Source organism: Aedes albopictus, chromosome 1 (genome assembly GCF_035046485.1).
Source record: "Aedes albopictus strain Foshan chromosome 1, AalbF5, whole genome shotgun sequence".
Taxonomy (NCBI): domain Eukaryota; kingdom Metazoa; phylum Arthropoda; class Insecta; order Diptera; family Culicidae; genus Aedes; species Aedes albopictus.
This window is the reverse complement of record NC_085136.1, coordinates 165,210,577-165,233,434: the sequence shown is the minus strand read 5'-3', so window position 1 is coordinate 165,233,434 and position 22,858 is coordinate 165,210,577. Positions and strand designations below refer to the sequence as shown.

The following is a 22,858-nucleotide window of genomic DNA, read 5'->3' as shown; positions in this document are numbered from 1 at the left end:
GACAAAAAATCAGGACAAATTGGGGTAAACTGGACAAACAGCAAATACCCTCCCGTGAATGATTCTAAAGCTAATCCATAAACCGTATGTGAATGTATAAAAAATGACCTCATGTTACAACCATGATATAGGGTGATGTTACAAAACAATACAAAAAACGTTATCATCCTGCACTTTTTGGGGCATGTAGGGTAAAATAGGGAAAAGATCTTTTATATACGAGAATGATTACTATTAGATGCCAATTGCACCAAAAACTAATATAAACGTTCCTTAGCAGTGTCTGTTTCTTAAAAATACGATTTAAATCTCCTTTTTCTATGAAAAAAAGGGCGAAATGGGGCAAATTGGACAACTCCCGAAGATGATTCTGGTGATAATAGATTTAGCACTTTTTGTTTTTACCAAAAAAATCAACTTCAAATCTGTAACATTAAAAATCCATTCATAATTAGCTAAAAGTGTGAATTTCCAGCAATTGTTGGGGCATATGGGGCAAAATAAGCATCTGAAAGGATCTTTCATGTATTTTTATGATTGCTATGAACCTCTAATTACACCTGCAGCTATTTTCAACGATCTACAGTCGAGCTTGTTGTTTGAAAGTACATTTTGATTCTCTTCTTGTATGAAAAAAGGGCAAAATGGGGCGAATCTCGCAGAGGGTTACGGCAAGGTCATTGGTGCTTGCTGTTCAACATTGCTTTAGAGAGTGTAATAAGGAGAGCGGGGATAAACACGAGTGGGACGATTTTCACGAAGTCCGTTCAGCTGCTTGGTTTCGCCGATGATATTGATATTATTGCTCGTAAATTTGAGACGATGGCGGAAACGTACATCCGACTAAAGAGTGAAGCTAGGCGAATCGGATTAGTCATTAATGTGTCGAAGACAAAGTACATGATGGAAAAGGGCTCCAGGGAGGAATCACCGCGCCCGCCACCCCGAATTCATATCGACGGTGATGAAATCGAGGCGGTTGAAGAATTCAAGTACTTGGGCTCACTGGCGACCGCCGACAACGACACCAGCAGAGAAATTCAGAGGCGCATTGTGGCAGGAAATCGTTCTTACTTTGGACTCCGCAGAACTCTACGATCGAATAAAGTTCGCCGTAACACGAAGTTAACCATCTACAAAACACTGATTAGACCGGTCGTCCTCTATGGACACAAAACATGGACCCTACGTGCAGAGGACCAACGCGCCTTTGGAGTTTTTGAACGGAAGGTGTTGCGTACCATCTACGGCGGAGTGCAGATGGAAGACGGGACTTGGAGAAGGCGAATGAACCACGAGGTGCATCAGCTGCTGGGAGAACCAACCATCGTCCATACCGCGAAAATCGGGAGGCTACGGTGGGCGGGTCACGTCATCAGGATGTCGGATAGCAACCCGACTAAAATGGTTCTCGAGAGTCATCCGACCGGTACAAGAAGACGTGGAGCGCAGCGAGCTAGGTGGGTCGACCAAGTGGAGGACGATCTGCGGACCCTACGCAGAGTGCGGAACTGGAGACAAACAGCCATGGACCGAGTGGAATGGAGGCGGCTACTATGTACAGCAGAGGCCACCCCGGCCTTAGCCTGATCGGTAAGGTAAGTAAGTAGTGGAGTGATATGCACAGCTGATTGGGGAAACTATCTATGATGTACTACCCCAACCTGTTGACGGTTTACCCATTTCTGCGGCCGGTCTGGCATCACAGAGCAATCCAAACTTAACCTTGAATATACGCTATCCCTCCCCTATCCTTCAAAAGCTTAAAAAAATTCTCTACCTTATATATATCCCAAACTAGCAACTATCAGATGGTAGAAGACGGTTAAATTTTTGCATCTACCATGGTTACGTTCACCTCCACAAGAAGAACTATTTCCAACTATTTCCAACGCGCCCAACGCGACCTTCCCGAGCAGAGGGGAATATCAAACTAATAACTATCAAATCACATAATCTGTTTTTATATCATGTTTTGTTATTATTAACTTATCAAGGCATAAGTTCTCCATAACATGTTTTGATTGACAATCTTATTTTGTTATGATCAAGCTATTGATATACACCCATAAAATAATATTTTAATCATATGTTTTGTTATGGAACAAATTTAGTTATTATTATACTATTGAGAGTGTTCAAATATTTAATAAACAATAGCACAACAATAACAAGTTTTGAAATTGATACTACATCATTCGAGATTTTGTTTACAACACATTGTTTACAGCATACCGTGTGTATGATCTAATTAGTTCCTCTAATTGGGATTGAACGAAAAATAACTTAAAATAATAAACTGAAATATTATTTTATGAACACTTCGAAAATTATGACCTGTTTTATGTTAGTTTTTAGTTACGTTCACTGTGGTGCATAATTGATCGGACGAACGCCGATTTGATGATGATGATGATGATGATTGTGTACCCACCATCAGCGCAAGGATTACCTATGGCTGCAGAGTCATACCGGAACGGAATGATCTACCTGATGGTTTGTTGTAGCAGGGTAAGCTAAATTCACTGGAGACCTTCGGAAAACAACATGATAATTGTTATCTCGTGACAAAGTCTGGCCACCCCACGAACATTTGCCCGGAAACCAGTTCATTTAACTTCCTTAGGCTACCCCTCCGAAATCCCCATATATGTCATGTTCAAATATAAAAAGTAATAATACGGAACGAACTCACCGGGTAATCCTGACCAGCTGGTTTTCTATGTTTGGCTTTGGTCTCAGCATGCAAACGGTCCAAACCATATTAAATGTGCACTCGTTCACACCACTCGCTGATTCTCCGATCGTCCATCGAAGAATCCGAAAAAAAAATACATAAGCGAGAAAACCCGACGCACTGAAAAACAATCTCTTGGATACTAGCATTTCCGAACTCGGAATAACGATGCTGTAACTATGGTTTGCTTTGATGGATTGAGCTGAATTTTTGACACGGAACTACTAATATGCAGAATTTTACGTGTACAAAGTACAAAATGTTTTCGTTCACAGGCCTGGGCGTGACAAGGTGTTGAAAAATGTGCAAAAATGATCGGACAGCGGTACCCCTTTGATTTACACGCGTGCCGCTGTCCGAACACTTACTATGTGATATCAAACTAATAATAACTTATTTTGCTTCCGGATTGTTATCAATAACTTTCAAATAACAACATTTGTTATTGAAATATTTCCCAAATTCATTGTTATTATGTTGTTATCGAACTAACAAAACATGTTATTAAATTGGTCTTTTAGAAACATTTTTTTGTTATGATTTTTGTTATTTTGCCGCTTATGACAGCTAAGTTTATAACATAATTTGTTATGTTAATAACATGAAAATAACTTATTTCAGTACTCAGTTATTTTGCCAAAATAACACATTTTCTTATGCTGTTGTTATTCCCTTCTGCTCGGGTTCACAGACTGATCGACCATCATCTACAGTAGGTATGGCCCATTAGGCCGTGTCGATTTTTGCAAAATTGCGAATACACAATCCCGAATAGTCACAAATGGTTGCAAATGGACCCAAATGAAGCCCTGCAAAATTTAAAAATTCTAAAAAATCGGTAAGCTAGTCCGCAATCGACTTGAAGTTTTATATGGGAATTTTAACTTTTCAGTATGGGGAAATCCAACTTTTCAAACTTTTGAAGAAAACGGCACATTAAAGCAACTCTAAAAATCCGCTCCCCCCTGAAGATTTAGTGCATATATTAGGAAACATTTTGTTAGAAGACAACTTTTTAGTTGCACTTAAGATAAGGGCGTTATTAAATTTCGTAACAATGGACATTTTATTCGCATGATTTCTAACTTCTTTAATTGGCATCACTGCACGTTTTGCGTGTGGAAGAGGGTGGAAACAGCCATCTGCGGCGTCACCACCCGTCGCTGGATGGAGACGCAAGTACCTGATAAAAATGAGATAGTTAGGATTGTAAATATTCTTGCGATATTGCTTTATAAAAACTTGGTATCTTCGGCAAAGTTGTTGACATGGTCAAGAGCTGTCCAGTGATGAACTAAATCATTGGCAAATCCATCGCTGGGCGGCGCTAGTGCGCATACAAACTGCATGCAATAGTATTAACGTATATGCGTGTATCTCAATAACGTGATAATTTAACTGTGTGGTGTCTTCGACAAAGTTGTTGGCTGGGCCACGGGCTATCCAGTGACGAACCAAGTAAGTAGGAATTCAACCGACAGGCGGCGCTAGTGTGCATACAAACTGGATCCAAAGGGCAAACTTATATGTGTGTATCTCAATAACGTGATAATTTAAGTAGGTGGTGTCTTCGACAAATTTGTTGGCTGGACCACGGGCTATCCAATTACGAACGCAATACAGTCTTGACTCCTACTACACGGTTAGTTCGGGGGTGCAGTAGGAATCCGTGTTGTAGGAATCCCAGAGCTTATGGGATTTCGCCTAATTGGGGGTGTGAGCGAATATATCAGGAGTATTACAAGATAGCACCATACTTTCTTTGGCAAAGTTGTAGTACTAGAATAGATCTACCACACAATGCGAACTAACATCCAATTAGTTGGCAATTTGGCCGATAGAGGCGCTATGTAGAAGTGGTTGCTTATGTTCACTCGCCAGTAGAAGCACTCATAAATTATCGCTTGCGATATCTCAAGATCTACTTGATTTGGAACAATGCTGTCTTCGACAAAGTTGTTCAGTAGGTCAAGAACAATTTGGTGATTAACCAATTAGTTTGTGATTTCACCGCTAGGTGGTGCTAGTTGTCAAGTAAAGTTTCAAACTTCTCTAGCTCGCGATCCAGATCAGATAGAAAAGTGCCGTCTTCGTCAGAGTTTTTGAGGAAGTAAAAACCTATCTGGTGATTCAACATTTAGTTGGTGATTTCGCCGCTAGGTGCCACTAGTTGTTAAGTAAAATTTCAAACTTCTTTAGCTCGCGATCCAGAGCAGATAGAAGAGAGTCGTCTTCGGCAAAGTTCTTCAGGAAGTCAAGAACAATCTTGTGATGTATCAATTAGTTGGTGATTTCGCCACTAGGTGGCACTAGTTGTCAAGTAAAGTTTCAAACTCCGTTATCTCGAGATCCAGATCATATAGAAAAGTATCGTCTTCGGCAAAGTTCTTCAGGAAGTCACGAACAATCTTGTGATGTAGCAATTAGTTATTGATTTCGCCGCTAGGTGGCACTAGTTGTTATGTAAAGTTTCAAGCTCCGCTATCTCGGGATCCAAAGCAGATCGAAAAGTTTCATCTTTGGCAAAGTGCTTTTGGAAGTCAAGAGCTATCTGGTGATTCAACAGTTAGTTGGTGATTTCGCCGCTAGGTTGCGCTCTTTGTCAAGTAAAGTTTGAAACTTCTCTAGCTAGCGATCCAGAGCAGATAGAAGAGGGTCGTTTACGGCAAAATTCTTCCGGAAGTCAAGAACAATCTTGTGATGTATCAATTAGTTGGTGATTTCGCCACTAGGTGGCACTAGTTGTCAAGTAAAGTTTCAAACTCCGTTATCTCGAGATCCAGATCAGATAGAAAAGTATCGTCTTCGGCAAAGTTCTTCAGGAAGTCACGAACAATCTTGTGATGTAGCAATTAGTTATTGATTTCGCCGCTAGGTGGCACTAGTTGTCATGTAAAGTCTAAAACTCCGCTATCTGGGGATCCAAAGCAGATCGAAAAGTTTCATCTTCGGCAAAGTGCTTTTGAAAGTCAAGAGCAATCTGGTGATTCAACAATTAGTTGAATGAAGGGCTTGCATTTTTAAGAAAAATGAAATATTTTGTCGTTTGTTTCGCTCTTTTCTCAAGTGCGCTAAGCAACGAAGCACAGACAAACAGACATAACTTTTGGAGGAAATTCATCAAAAACTTTTGCACGGTATATTTTCCATGAGCACACAGCAACCTGTTCGAAGAACCACTCGAGATACTGTCGATTGCATGATTCAGCAACGTGTACACTGGCAAACGTCGAAACGATCGAACACTAGCGCCTCTGGTGGAAGGATAGTGGAAATTAAATAAAAATTTGAATTTATCTTTAAATGCACGTGCCAAGCCATGTTTAAGAGTGTTAAGTCTGTTTGTCTGTGGACGGAGTCTATGTTGTCGCACAGTAACACACAAATATGAATTTCAATATATGTACAAAAAAGTTTGCATCTGGGATCAAACATCGGACCTCTGAATTGTCAATCCTTCCCAAGTAACAAACTTGTCACATAAAAGGTACAGCAGCAGGTTTTTGTTCCGCTCTTATGTGACAAGCGTGTTACTTGGGATTACTATTAAGCAACAGAACTATTGCGGTGCAACAATAGCATACGCGCTGAAACACTAATAAATTCTACTTCCTGGTGGCGTTTCCTTGGCCGGTCACCGCTCGTTTACAAGGAACAAAAAGGATAACAAAAACGTTGGTTGGCGACCATTTATTATTGAGGTGCATCCTCGGATTCATCGTGGAACGCTTTACCGGCAATGAAAAAGCTAGTCGTCAATGTTGTTCTATCGGAATAATGTGATTTTTTTTCTTTGCACGGCGGTGAAGAGAACGACGATTGTCAACCCTGGTCTGGATCCAAGATAGAGATGATCAAAATTCTATTTGCCAACTACCTCCTAATTGTTGAATCACCAGGTTGTTCTATAATCTATACTTTCTGAAGAAAATTGCCAAAGATTACACTTTTCTATCTGCTATGGATTCCGAGCAGCCTAGCATCACCTAGCAGCTAAATCACCAATTTATTGTTTTATCACCAGAATGCTCTTGGCTTCCTGTTGAACTTTGCCGAAGACAGTACTATTCTATCTGCTATAGATCCTGAGATAGTGTTTTAAAACTTTACATATCAATTAGCGCCACACAACGGCAAATTCACACTATATTTTTAATCAGAAGATGACTCTTGACTTCCTGAAGAACTTTGCCGAAGACGACACTTTTCTATCTGCTCTGAATCGCGAGCTAGAGAAGTTTGAAACTTTTCTTGACAACTAGTGCCACCTAGAGGCGAAATCACAAACTTATAGTTGAATCACTAGATAGCTCTTGACTTCTAGAAGAACTTTGTCGAAGACGACCCTCTTCTATCTGCTCTGAATCGCGAGCTAGAGAAGTTTGAAATGTTTCTTGACAAGTAGCGCCACCTAGCGGCGAAATCACCAACTTAATGTTGAATCCCAAATTGTTCTTGACTTCCTGGAGAACTTTGCCGAAGACGACCCTCTTCTATCTGCTATGGATCCCGAAATAAAGAAGTTTGAAACTTCAATTGACAACTAGCGCCACCTAGCGGCCAAATCACAAACTAATTGTTAATTCACTAAATAGCTCTTGACTTCCTATAGAACTTTGCAGAAGACTACACTTTTCCATCTGCTCTGAATAGCGAGTCAGAGAAGTTCAAAATTTTACTTGACAAAGAGCGCCACCTAGCGGTGAAATCACAAACTAAATGTTATTTAATTAGATAGCTCTTGACTTCCTGAAGAACTTTGCCGAAGACGACACTTTTCTATCTGCTCTTGATCGCGAGCTAGAGAAGTTTAAAATTTTACTTAGAAACTAGCGTCACCTAGCGGCGATACCATCAACTATATGTTGAATCACCACTGAGGTTTTGAATTACTAAAAGCTTTGCTAAAGACGACACTTTTCTATCTGCTCTGGATCGCGAGCTAGAGAAGTTTTAAACTTTACTTGACAACTAACACCGCTTAGCGGTGATATCACCAACTAAATGTTTAATTACCAGATAGGTTTTTACTTCCTGAAAAACTCTGACGAAGACGGCACTTTTCTATCTGATCTGGATCGCGAGGTATAGAAGTTTGAAACTTTACTTGACAACAAGCGTCACCTAGCGGCGAAATTACAAACTAAATGCTAAGTCATTAGATAGCTCTTGACTTCCTGAACAACTTTGCCGAAGACGATACTTTTCGATTTGCTTTGGATCCCGAGATAGCGGAGTTTGAAACTTTACTTGGCAACTAGTGCCACCTAGTGACGAAATCACCAACTAATTGTTACATCACAAGATTGTTCTTGACTTCCTGAAGAACTTTGCCGAAGACGACTCTCTTCTATCTGCTCTGGATCGCGAGCTAAAGAAGTTTGAAATTTTACTTAACAACTAGTGGCACCTAGCGGCGAAATCACCAACTAAATGTTGAATCACCAGATAGGTTTTTACTTCCTCAAAAACTCTGACGAAGACGGCACTTTTCTATCTGATCTGGATCGCGAGCTAGAGAAGTTTGAAACTTTACTTGACAACTAGCACCACCTAGCGGTGAAATCACAAACTAATTGGTTAACCACCAAATTGTTCTTGACCTACTGAACAACTTTGCCGAAGACAGTATTGTTCCAAATCAAGTAGATCTAGAGATATCGCAAGCGATAATTTACGAGTGCTTCTACTGGCGAGTGAACATAAGCACCACTTCTACATAGCGCCTCTATCAGCCAAATTGCCAACTAATTGGATGTTAGTTCGCATTGTGTGGTAGATCTATTCTAGTACTACAACTTTGCCAAAGAAAGTATGGTGCTATCTTGTAATACTCCTGATATATTCGCTCACACCCCCAATTAGGCGAAATCCCATAAGCTCTGGGATTCCTACAACACGGATTCCTACTGCACCCCCGAACTAACCGTGTAGTAGGAGTCAAGACTGTATTGCGTTCGTAATTGGATAACCCGTGGTCCAGCCAACAAATTTGTCGAAGACACCACCTACTTAAATTATCACGTTATTGAGATACACACATATAAGTTTGCCCTTTGGATCCAGTTTGTATGCACACTAGCGCCGCCTGTCGGTTGAATTCCTACTTACTTGGTTCGTCACTGGATAGCCCGTGGCCCAGCCAACAACTTTGTCGAAGACACCACACAGTTAAATTATCACGTTATTGAGATACACGCATATACGTTAATACTATTGCATGCAGTTTGTATGCGCACTAGCGCCGCCCAGCGATGGATTTGCCAATGATTTAGTTCATCACTGGACAGCTCTTGACCATGTCAACAACTTTGCCGAAGATACCAAGTTTTTATAAAGCAATGTCGCAAGAATATTTACAATCCTAACTATCTCATTTTTATCAGGTACTTGCGTCTCCATCCAGCGACGGGTGGTGACGCCGCAGATGGCTGTTTCCACCCTCTTCCACACGCAAAACGTGCAGTGATGCCAATTAAAGAAGTTAGAAATCATGCGAATAAAATGTCCATTGTTACGAAATTTAATAACGCCCTTATCTTAAGTGCAACTAAAAAGTTGTCTTCTAACAAAATGTTTCCTAATATATGCACTAAAGCGGGGAGGAGCGGGGGGAGCGGATTTTTAGAGTTGCTTTAATGTGCCGTTTTCTTCAAAAGTTTGAAAAGTTGGATTTCCCCATACTGAAAAATTAAAATTCCCATATAAAACTTCAAGTCGATTGCGGACTAGCTTACCGATTTTTTAGAATTTTTAAATTTTGCAGGGCTTCATTTGGGTCCATTTGCAACCATTTGTGACTATTCGGGATTGTGTATTCGCAATTTTGCAAAAATCGACACGGCCTAATGGCCCATACAAAAAGGCGAACGTTTTTGAAGGCATTGTTCACCTGTTTCCACTCGATAAACCATGCATTTATCTATTGGAATATATAGTCGAGCCACTAACTAATCATTTAGTGATTTTTATCATAAACCTTTGAAAAGAATAATGTTTCTAAAACGTCTACGCCGTTTTTTAAAGCTGTAATTTTCGTTAAATTGCTCTCAGTCACATTTAATTGAATGTTGTTTCAAGAGCAGCACTTTCGTAGCCAGGCAAAGTCTGTAGGCGTCTGTCGATGATTTGGGCAAGTAAGAAAATTTGGTGTCTTGGGACAATTACTGAAAATTGTAGTGTACGACAAATTGAAAATTTCAGAAAATAATATGTATGATGCATCAAACTCTTTTTAAGTACTTTAACGTAGATTTATGCACCTTCATTAACAAGATTATTTTTTCAAGCAGGGTGAAGTTATTCATTGATCTATCTTATACAACATGGCTTTTGAAATATTCCACTTTTCTAGTTTTTGATTCCTTAGTACAGTTTTCTAAGCGTGGGCGTTTTCAAGAGTACACATGATTTGCATGTGTTTAAAAGTTTCCATCCAAAACAAGCAACAAAGAAGGCGCGACGATTACTCTTTATCCCAACTGGTAACAGATGATGACATGATCTCGAAAATTTTCGTTGGAGACAAAATGGAAGCTAAATTTGTGGCGTATTATACAACTTGTGAATAATCGAGTATTACTGTCCCAAAATCGAATGTTTTATGATAGATCTTCAACAGTATTGCAGTGCTTATTGACTCGAAGTTACCGCTTGAAAATCGCAAAACAAGGCTTTAAAGTCTCAAAACTCGTGGTGTACGATCTTTATCCTATGATGCTCAAGTTGGGACAAACTTATGTTGCATTGGATACTTTGCACAATGGTCCATGGGCCGTATTTTCCTGGAAAAAAACATATACATACATTACATACATTGATTTGTTCAACATCACATTTAAGACACGTCATAATCAACAATAGTACGCCACAATACTCGGTTTGTGGCTGCCGCTCTCCATCCTCGGTCGCGCCCTACGCTCGCCAGGTCACGCTCCACCTGGTCCGCCTATCGCGCTCTCTGCGTTCCACGCCTCCTTGTGCCAACCGGATTAGTAGCAAACACCAGCTTTGCAGGGTTGTTGTCCGGCACCTTCTGGATGCTGGGTTCGCCGTAAAGTGTAACGATTTGTGGTTCATCCTTCTCCGCCACACGCCGTTCTCCTGCACACCGCCGAAGATCGTTATTAGAACGCGTCGCTCGAAAACTCCGAGTGCTTGCAGGCCCTCCTCGAGCATGGTCTATGTCTCGTGCCCGTAGAGGACCACCGGTCTTATTAGCGTTTTGTACATGGTGCATCTGGTGCGTGGGTGAATCTTTTTCGACCGCAGTTTCTTCTGGAGCCCGTAGTAGGCCCGACTTCCACTGATGATGCGCCTTCGAATTTCACGGCTCACGTTGTTGTCAGCCGTCAGTAAGGATCCGAGGTTGACGAATTCCTCCACCACCTCGAAAGTATCCCCGTCTATCGTAATATTACTATCCAGACGGATCCGGTCGTGTTCGGTTCCGCCTACCAGCACGTACTTTGTTTTTGAGGCATTCACCACCAGTCCGACCTTTGCTGCTTCGCGTTTCAGGCGGGTGTACAGCTCTGCCGCCGTTCCAAATGTTCTGGCAATAATGTCAATGTCGTCCGCAAAGCACACAAAATGTCCGGATTTTGTGAAAATCGTTCCCCGGCTGTTGAGCCCGGCTCGTTGTTTCACATGAAGAGACGAACCAGCCAAGGGCTGAAAGTCTCTTTAATGAAGACAAATCAATCAATCAATGTTTCACACCTTCCAGAGAGATGTTGAAGAGTAGGCATGAGAGTTCGTCAACTGGAATGAACTCGAATGAACTGGATAGTTCACCCGAAACCCTTACGCAGTTTTGCACGCCGTCCATCTTTGCTTTAATCAGTCTAGTCAGCTTCTTAGGAAAGCCGTTTTCGTCCATGATTCTCCATAGCTCCAAGATCTGGTCCGTTGTCGACCGGTCGTCGATGAAGCCGGCTTGATAACTTTCCACGAACTCATTCGTTTTAGGTGACATGATCTGGGATAGCACTTTGTAGGCAGCATTCAAAATAGTGATCGCTCTGAAGTTCTTAAATTTCAAATGGTCGCCTTTCTTGTGAATAGGGCAGATTACCCTGACCTTCCACTCCTCCGGAAGCTGTTCGGTTTCCCAGATCCTGGCTATCAGTCGATGCAGACAGGTGGCCAACTTTTCCGGGCCCATCTTGATGAGTTCTGCTGCGATACCATCCTTACCAGCCGTTTTGTTGTTTTTGAGCATCCTTAACTTCCCTCAGCGTGGGAGTTGCTTCGTTCCAGGAGGCTCCCGTCCTTAGCCATGCAGATTTTGGCTAGCGGCACATAGCCTTTGCGGGATGCCTTGAGCTTCTGGTAGAACTCACGTGTTTCTTGTGATCGGCACAACACTTTCATTTCCTCGCACTCCGCTTCTTCCAGGCGGCGCTTTTTCTCCCGGAAAAGATTGGTCTGCTGCTTCCGCTTGTGTCTGTATCGCTCCACATTCTGTCGGGTTCCATGCTGCAGCATTACCGCCTGCGCTGCGTTCTTCTCCTCCAGAACCGTTCTGCACCCCTCGTCGAACTAATCGTTTCGTCGACTCCGTTCTACGTACCCGATAGTGCTCTCTGCTGCATTGTTGATGGCTGCTTTGACTGTACTCCAGCAGACCTCTAGAGGGGTCACATCACGCACTCGAGATTCTGCGCGTATGCGGTGGCGACATCCGCACGCTCAGAAAACCGTTCTGATAAACGTGAACAAACAAACGCAAATATGAGAACAAGCAAATATACACCGTGAACTGGAACTAGTTCCAGCTGTCAATATGGGCGTTCTCGAAAACGTGAAATCTAGTTCACGGTGTGCATTTCTTATTGTTGTTATCGTTGCTATGCATAGTTCACGTTTGTTCCCGTTGCCGTGACTGAGAGTTCACGTATATCGGAACGGATTTTTTTGCGTGCGGTTGCTTCAGTCGCTCTAGATCGTACCGGGGCGGCCTCCGGTACTGTACATTGTTAATAACGGAGAAATTTGGGCGCCGTTTAACCATCACCAGGTGTAACCAGGCTGTGCTGGAAGAAGGTGCTACGAATGGCCATGTTCTTGGAGGCGGCGAAATCGATGAGGCGTAGGCCATTTTCGTTCGTCAGCTGGTCGGCGCTGAATTTTCCAATCGTCGGTCTGAATTCCTCCTCCTGGCCTACCTGAGCGTTTATGTCCCCTATGATGATCTTGACATGACGTCGTGGTTTGGGCAGCGGTCGTACTCGCGTTCGAGTTGCGCGTAAAATGAGTCTTTGTCATCATCAGTGCTTCCGGAGTGAGGGCTGTGCACGTTTATTATGCTGATGTTCAAGGATCGACCCTTGATCCTCAACCTGCACATTCTTTCGTCGATCGGCCACCATTCGATCACGCGCCTCTGCATGTCGCTCATCACTATAAAAGCTGTTCCCAGCTCACGTGTGTTGCCGCAACTCTGATAAATGGTATGATTACCTCTAAACGTTCGCACCATAGATCTTGTCCAACACACCTCCTGCAGCGCTACGATTCCGAACCCGTGGTCCTTCAGTGTATCGGCGAGTATGCGGGTGCTCCCGATGAAGTTGAGAGATTTGCAGTTCTACGTACCGAGCTTTCAATCGCAAGTCCCTCTTCGTCGCTGTGGTCGTCGCCATTGGTATCGGTTCGCATTCTTCTCTTGCTGATTGTTCGGTGCTAGTCTTTTTACGGCTGGCTCGCAGGGCCTGACACCAACCCCAGCTAGGCTTACCTTCCCGGAAGCTACAGGTTCTGCATAGGCTTTTCCTCCAACTACAGTGCTAAATACATAGCTAGGCTCAAGCGCCAGTCGTCGCCGGGGGTGGTATTTTCAATGGGCGCCCTGGAGATAATATTTTCCTTGAGCTACTACCCCCGATGATGATGGAAACAATTGGTGCCTGTCTTCAAAATAGGACGAATATGTGAGCATAGGACTAAGAATGGTATTCATACTCTATTATGATCGGGGCACTTGAACTGAAGAATGGAGACGCACGGTCGCTTATTCTTTTACTTTCCCGCACACATTTGTAATTACAAACATTTAAAGACACATTCTACCGTGACGTTACAACGTTTTGACGCATTCGTAGTTAGATTTACCTCTTTAACTCATGAAAACGAGCGTAAACCTCAAAATATTTTTTCATATTCGGATTCCTTGTAAAATTTCTGATATATTTGACCTATTGAACATTTAGTTTTCATTAGAAAAACGTGTTCAAAATGCGTATTTGTAGCGTGACGTTACAACGCGCTAGAATCCGACCCTCTCTACCCTCTCCGCGCTACCAACATCTTAAAAATGTTCGGATTTTTGTGATATTCTGAATTTTTTTTTCCACCATTGAAATTTATTGGTTTGTTTTTCAATTCAATGGAATAAAACATTTAAATTTCGGATTTGTTTTTGAATAATCGACTTTTACATTTCGTGACGTTACAACGCCCGTTCAGTTTCAAACAGGGTTCTGATCGCGTCGTAACGTCACGAAAATGCACATCATTTTTAAATCAGAATAATCAGACAAAAATGTCCGAATTTGTGAATATATTATTGCATTATTTTTACTGCTCCAAGAGCAACTTTATTCTATTTAAAATCTGTGATAAATGGCTCGGAGGGCCAAGTTATTGCTATCAGCAGTATGAAAACTCCTTCATGAAGGTTAATGGTGCCAATCTTCAGCCTAGTACCACCCATATTCATCTAATATTGTCCCAAAGACGAAACCGTTGATATTCATTACTTCGCACCGCCAGATATTTAGATTTTGCAGCATAAAACTAATCACGCCGTCGAATTAAACATTTGATTCAATTAAAAGCGCTTTAAGATGTGCGAGCAGTTATTGAACCAAAGACATACCTGAGGATCTGCATACCACTTAGGGGCGTCAATTTCTGTGATTCCAGAGACAAATAGACTTAATTCTGTCAAAAACAATCCATCCTATATATATATCAGAGTCATAATTACTTAGAGAGTTAGTGTCTTTGGCAAAGTTGTTTGATAAGTCAAAAACTTACAGCTGATTTACTATTGGATGTGAGAGTCAGACAAACTGGGTGACGCTTATTAAAAGTTTACAATAGTTTAGAATTTCTCAAAAAGTTTTCAACAAATTTAGATTAGTTGAGAAACTATTTTTTGGCAAAATCTTTGGGCTCTTTATAAGAAGTTACAACATGTTGAATATTTTTTGAATAAATATAAAGTGCATTATTTTTAAAAATTTCAACTACCACTAGCCAGTTAGAAACTTGAACAAAACGGCTTTTAAACTGAAAATTTTTGACAAGATTTTCCAAAGACATCAGCATTCTAAAAGTCTAAAGTCTAAGTAATTAGAGTCCCGAGATATATGAGTTTCAATTCTGTAGGTGTTACGTCTGTTTGTCGGTGATTGTTGTTATATCAAAAGTAGATGTAACAATGACGTAATATCAATCCCATATATTTCAAGATCCTAACTATCTAGACAGTTGGTGTCCTCGACAAAACTGTTTCGCTGGTCAAGAACTTTCAATTGATGGGCCGTATGATTTCAAATCCTTCCACTAGGAGGCGCTAGAGGGCATACACATTTTTAGTTTTACTTATCTCAGGATCATAATTAATTGGAAAGATTGATTGATTGATTGATTTAGCTTTATTTGAGAGTTGGAAAGATGGTTGTTTCATTAAAGTTGTTTGGTAGATCACTAGACTTTCAGTTTAATAGCCGTATGGTATTAATTTCTACCACACAGTGGTGGTAGTTGCAAATTTTCAAAAGCATGCCAATTTTATTAATTAACACATTCAACTTTTTATAAAATATATCAAAAATTCTCAAATTTTGACTGATAGTTCCTCATCTTGTTATCTGTAATTTCTACAATTTTGGACTTGATTGGTTAGCTCTATACAAAGATGGAGCGCTTTAAGCAAAATCATATTTTTGACTGTGTTCTATTAACTCTTATATCTAAGGAATAAGTGAACCAAATCAAATTAAATTTTGAAAGTTAAGAATTATATATTGATCTTTGATTACAATTTGATTTGAATACAATATGTCCAAAGTGAAAAAAATTCCAGCTTGTTGAATACTTTTCAAGAAATTTTTATCCCTTGCCTGCTTTTGCAAAATGGAAACTAACGTCTTCTAGTGGCAAAATCTCGCATCTATTGGTAAATCAACTGCAAGTTCTTTACTTACCAAACAACTTTGCCGAAGAAATCGTATTTCTATGTAAAAGGGATCCTGAGATGTATGAAATTTAAAATTTGTAAGTTCTCTAGCACCGCCTGTTGGTGGAACTTTAAATCAAACTATCCATCAACTGTAAGTCTTTGACCAACTTAACAACTTTGTAATTTCGTCAGTGTTTCGTCTGGTGGCCACTCATATCACAGAAATTTTCGGTTTGAGTGGTATTAGATTACGATTAAAAAAATTTACAATATCGCAGTACAATAACATCGTAGATTTTGGCCAAACACCATCTCCCCCTTCCTTCAAAAGTCTACGTAGTCTATTGACCGGCAATGGTGCGCAATTTATAAACGATATCTCTAAAAAGAGCTCATACACAACGAGAACGAAACTGTTTTGAATATAGAACTACGTTTGTCCAATTCAGAAGCCGTCCAAACCAGAAAGATTTGGTCTTTTCCACAGAACTTTTTTTTCGTGACGTTACAACGCAAACTTCAACCAGGTGAAACTCAGGCTTCCGTGAACCGATTTTCTTTTTTTTAATCTCATTTGAAAGATCTTTTCGAGTACAAAGAGCATACACGATTTCATATTTGTAACGTTTTCCGTATTTGAATAAAATTTAAAAATGTTGATTTTTCGTGACGTTACAACGCAATAAAAACCCATACTATGATCAGCAATATTTCAGAGTTATAAAGTCTTCCGATTAAAAATCTTTTTATGCTAAAAAATCTACATACATTTATCTACAAATGATGGAAGACTTTTGAAAAATCAGTGTGTTGGTGTTAAAAATACGATAGTTTGGATTAAAAGTGTGCCTAAAAGACATAAAATCACGATTTTAATGTTAATCTTAATCGTCGTTCAATTTATTTTTATTGTCACACCAATATCATGTCGAATACATTTTTGGATGACAAAAGTAATGTAGAATGTGAGAAAAATGTCAAATATGCCATAACTCAACTTTGAAAAATTGGTATTGATGATACGGGGCCCGTAGAATGTGTCTAAAACACTAATTTAACTCTCCTTAGATGTTAGGTTAGACGCATAATACTCCCATAGTACATGTTCAGTGTTCACTCAGAAGCAGAACAAATCAGTAACTGTTTTAAAGTTAAACATTTTTAGTTTTGTTGCAGTTTATCATTTGACTTGAAAAATAACAATGCAAACAATGTCTAGAAAGTTAAACTTGGTAAGAATTTCATGAAAATAGTTTGACTGTTGTGTAAATGAAAGCGTAACGGCGGCTTTTGACGAAAATTGTTTGAGTCACCAACGGCAAACAAAGTTCTAACAGTCATATTTTTTTTAATTTTGTGACGATTTCTATTTAAGTTCCACGTCTGGAGCGCTGACCAATAAACAACCTCGAAAACCAGTTAATTTTATCGAGAAATGGTATGTATTTGTTCAACGATAGCGACTTTGAACTACGAATTGAAGAAAATGTTGTTTTTCCTTTCCGAACAGATTTGTTCCTGTCGAAGAGAGTATCTTTACGAGTCCAAAGTGACCACCACGATCGATGCTGGTCCACGGGGTGGACATTTGAGTAGCAGTTGGCACCAGCATTCCCAATATCGAAATAGTCATGATCCTGCTGATGCTGCATAAAGCTTCCACATCTCTTGGATTAGTTTGCTTCCTACTGCATGAAGGATTTTAACGGAAGCACCTGATGAGCTCATCGTTTTCCGCCCGTTCCGAACTCTCCTGAATTCCACAATTAGAAATGAAAAACAGGACACACTAGAGTTCCATAATACAATCATCATAGCGATGCCGTTATCCACAGGGACATTCTTGCGCGGAGCCACGATTCTCTCGGAGCTGATGCACAATATCGGACACACCACAACCTCCTGGATTTCGCTTCCGGCAGCTAGTCGTCCAAAATCATTGGCGTTGGAAATAGGTTGACATAAAATAACATATTTTATTTTATTTGACGATTTTAATTTGATTGAATAAAACTTCATTGTGTTGATTTATATTATTGTTTTTTCTATAACAAACAAAAACAAAACCATTTCTAATCATTTCCAATTAAATCCGGATTAAACTAGCCGCGATATACCGTACTTATACTAGAATACGTGTATATCAGAGTTATACTTCGTCAGTATACCCTGAATATAAACGGAGTCTAGGGTCAACCAGGCAAATAATGATTTAGCGTAGGATTTATACTTTTTAGTATAGATTTTTCTCTGAGTGATTCCTCACAGCCAGTGGCGAGCAAGTCGTGCAAGGAGCATTTCCGAAAACAAATCGGTCGCGCATACGGTTCCCGAAGAAAAATGATTGTAGCCTAGTTTTTATTCTGCATTGATGCGAACACATAACTAATATCAGCATATGAGTATTTTGTTTCTAATTATTAAAATATTATCAAACATATAATGCCCCCACTCGCATAACAGTCCCATGTGAATAGGAACCCCAGCCAAGATGGTACTGTTATGCGAGTGGGGCAGTATACCTATATTGTAGGGTGTTCAATTGGCAAGGAAATCTCTCAGTTAATAATTGAGGAAAAGCTCATGCAAGCTGAGAAGCAGGCTCTGTTTCTCTGTTGGGACGTTATGCCACGAATTAAAAAATGCGTAAGTTCGAAGGTGAAAAAATACAGATATGTACATTTAGTTTATCATATTTTTTTTACTAGAAGTCATATCTTCAATGTACCGTCAAACGGGGTTACTTGCAACAGCGGTGTAACTTGCAACACGATGACATACACTAAATGTGAAGCATTTTCTAATAATAATGAAAACTAGTATGCCCTACTATTTCGGTTATAGAGATTATGTGTATCAAAGATCGATTTAGTATAAAAATTAGCTTTGTTTCTTTGTTTATGGTTTAGCTACACTGTTAAAACGGATTGCTCATTTTATGCCATAAAAACAAGTATGAAAATCGTGCTTGACCTCTTCCTTATGGTAAGTGCGATAAGTCTGATGACCTTGCTTGCAGTTAGGGTACCTAATAGTAAGCTTAGCCAAACGATAAAAGTTTGATAAACTTATCGACTAAGTAATGCAAAAAATCATTATTATATTCGACAACCACTATGGGGTAACTTGCAACAATTGAATTTGACGAAACCTTCTATTATTTATCTTCATTTCACGATATATTTGATAGAAATAACGGAAATGGATCATTTATTGATTACGTAACGCATTAATTTGCAAATGACAATTCATTTTTACATTTTTTTTTGCACGTGACTTTCAAACATTGTTAGGAAATACCACATTTTGAAGTTTTATTCATTTTTCATCATGTTAAATGTTCAATTTTTGTTTATGAACGCTGTAAAGCAATCACCAACATCAATTCTGAATGGATGGAGTAAATTATTTCAGTTTAATACCCAAATTAGCGAGTTTGACATTTACAAAGTGTTTTATTCATGTTAATTTGGCTGAAATTGCCAAATACCACTTCAAACTGAAAACTACTTGAAGATGACTCACTCTACCTTTTCAAGAAATGACAATAATCATTGTTGACATTTTGTAATGAGTGCTAAGTCACGAGAATCATATATGTTTTGTGTTTGAGGGGCGTGAGACCTGTTGCTAAACGATATACTCTCGCTTGCAATAACTATCAATCCTTTCATGAAAAATTATATGTGAATTGGTTAGTGTACATCTTTTCATGGTATGTTTCATGCATAACATTAAAAATTTACAATACGACTAAATACTAGAATTTTAGTGCTGTTTATTGATAGCTAACTTAGCTTCATGTCCTATGTTGCAAGTTACCCCACAGATGGGGAAACTTGCAACAAGCATGTATTTCGCATTTCCAGATTGGTAAACCAAGAGCTGCATAGTATTCTACTCGGGGTAATTAGCGTACACGATGCTTCACAGGATGTTTCAAATGTTTAGGTTTTCAATGATATTGCTTCAAAGTCGAAAAGTGTTGCAAGTTACCCCATTTGACGGTAATCCAGAAACCGACTTCACCAGCCCACAAGCACAAGCCTCTGCCCAAAATCCCAAATCAATAATAATTCAGCTGATTTATACCATCCTTATCCAGTCCTAATCTTCTGGTGTAAACCGTCTGATCCGGTTTCCAGTTAGACAAGGAAACACGATTTTTTTTCACCGGAAACGCACCCATCGCCGTTTTTTTTCTTGCGGTTTCCAAACATTTCTCGTCTGTCTTCTTCACTTACATAACATTCACGTAACATGAACTTCAACGAACACGGATCACCATCCTCCTCCACCGCAGCGCCGCCAGGGGGACCTTCTGCTCAGCTGATGCGACTGACTTCATCGCGGTCTCCTTACACTCGCTCGTGTGTATGCAAGCTACTACCAACAACAGCAAGAGTTTCTGTTTCCATGTGGTAGTAGTCGGTGCTCGGACTGGGTTGAGGTTCTCCCGTTCGAGTAAATTGCAACCCCACTGGCCGTAGTAAAAGCTGGCGGAGAAAAATACACAAGAAATAACAACAAAACGAGGAACGGCTAATTTACGACGGCCGACGGAAAATCACTCTCACTGAAGGGAAAACTTTCTCTCTCACCCACGACACGACGACGACGGCGACCGTGGATGTCAAGCCCCGACGACGAAACCGGAGGTGTGTTACCGGTGTGCCTCTTTTCACGTATACAAACGAAGAAAAATTGAGTGCCGGCTGCCGGGGTGAGCTTTACAGTGCCTCCTCGTTGGATTCTTATATGGGTCTCAAAAGTTTTCGGTTGCGTTGCTGATTTACATGTTTTTAATATTGATTTAGAAAGAACCGTTCAACAATAAATTTTGTTATGGGATGAGAAAAAAAAATAACAGGGGTTTGGGACCGTAGAAGTGTCATAGTGAAAGAATTTTAGAAAAATAATGGACCAGGCCTTCACAGTTTAAAACCGAAGTTTGTATGGAAAACTTGGGGTGTTCAATTGATATGTGTATTAGAACGCGCTGTGCATACATTTAGGCGTTCGACAATAACGAAACTAACCCAAATACTAAAAACGCCTAAAAATATGCACGGCACGTTCTAATATGCATATGAATTGAACACCCCAAGTTCTCCATACAAACTTCGGTTTTAAACTGTGAAGGCCTTGTCCAAAATTTTTCAAAAAGTCACTATGACACTTCTAGGGTCCCAAACCCCTGTTATTTTTTCTCATCCCATAACACCAAATTTTGTAAAATTTTGTCGAGCAGTGTAATCGTTATATGAGATCAATTGTTAGGAATTGCTGGTTAATAGGTTTGTTCGTTACACTCAGGCATCTGAACATTCGATTTTCAAAAGGTAAGTTTTATAAAACAGTGACAAAAATAATAAAAAAAATGTTCACGTTATGATTTTCGTAATGATCTCGCAAATTTTCATAAATCTGATCTAACTTTCTCATGCCTCATATATTCGAAATTCTTAACGTGCTGTATGAACTGTTTCAGTTTCCAAAATAAAGACTAAGAATGATTCCGGATTTAAGGCGAAACTGGAAGCATATCCTCATTTTTTGGTTTTTGATTTTTTTTTTATTAAATAACGAAGCAGTATTTTCAAAATCGGTTTTTGTACACCACAATGGTTTATTTTCCCATTTTCACGCTCTTAATTAATAGCTCGAAGGATTGACGAGATAGAGCAATGGTGTCTTCGGCAAAGTTGACGGTAATGACCAGCGCCATCTTTTGGCAGTTAGAGTTTTCGGATCAATTCCCCTAAAAGTGAGATACAAAATTCATTTTTTTAAATTGTTGAGATAGAGGGTTGATGTCTTCGGCAAAGTTGTAGCATTTTTGATTCCAAACAACTTTCCTGAAGACGTCAATGTTGTAATTTTTACTCCAATGGAGATAGAGACCTGTGTTTGAAAGTTAACCCCAAAAACACGTTTTTTAAGTAAAACATACATTTGTTGAATTTTTAGACACATATAATGTTCTGCAAAGTTGTATAAATCAATAAAATACGCAACTTTGCCGAAGACATCATAGCTGTAAGAATTAAATGAGACGAGTTATAGATGAATTTATGATTTTTTTCATCCACTTTTAGGGATAAATATCTTTCTTAGGGGCAAAAAGGTGCAGCTGAGGATACCCTTATCAGAAAGTACATCTATGGAGCTTTCAAATAAGGGTCAGTTTGTTCGTCCACGATCGTCTACTGAGGAGATATGACCATAATAAAAAATGTCCTTACTTCGATTTAACTGCATTCAAATCTACGTTGACAGAAAAATTCATGGCTACTATGACCAAATAATATATAGCCTTCTCTAAGCGAATTTCCGCAACAGTCCTAAATGTTTTAAATACCAAAATTGTTCTAAAAACGTTTTCCACTGCCTTTTTATAAGATTTCCACTATTTAGTACAAATCCCATTCATTGAATAAAATATTAGGATTTACCGGGGATTAATTCGCTCTCACAGAGCCAACAGAGTTCTTCTGTAAAGCAATTTGAAATTTTATATGAAGAAAGTCAACACAATGAACTTTTATTAAGATAAGACGAAAGTTGCTTTAATTTTTATTTCATCATAGTAGCCATGAATTTTTCTGTCAAAGTAGATTTGATTGCAATTAAATCGTAATAAGGAGATTTTTTATTATGGCCATATCTCCTCAGTAGACGATCGTGGACGAACAAACTGACCCTTATTTGAAAGCTCTATAGATGCACTTTCTGATAAGGGTATCCTCAGCTGCACCTTTTTGCCCCTAAGAAAGATATTTATCCCTAAAAGTGGATGAAAAAAAATCATAAATTCATCTAAAACTCGTCTCATTTAATTCTTACAGCTTTGATGTTTTCGGCAAAGTTGCGTATTTTATTGGTTCATACAACTTTGCAGAACATTGTACGGGTCTAAAAAATCAACA

At 39.6% G+C, this 22,858-nt stretch overlaps 1 protein-coding gene across 1 annotated transcript in view; it reads right to left on the bottom strand.

Annotated features, from left to right (window-relative positions):
- The window catches only part of LOC109431480 (inhibin beta chain-like), a 51,332-nt gene extending 30,735 nt beyond the window's left edge, over nt 1–20,597 (bottom strand). Inside the window, exon 1 of the mRNA XM_062845736.1 lies at nt 20,174–20,597. The gene's annotated coding sequence lies outside the window, so the exon portion shown is untranslated. The remainder of the gene's footprint in view (nt 1–20,173) is intronic.
- Nucleotides 20,598–22,858: the final 2,261 nt, after the last annotated feature.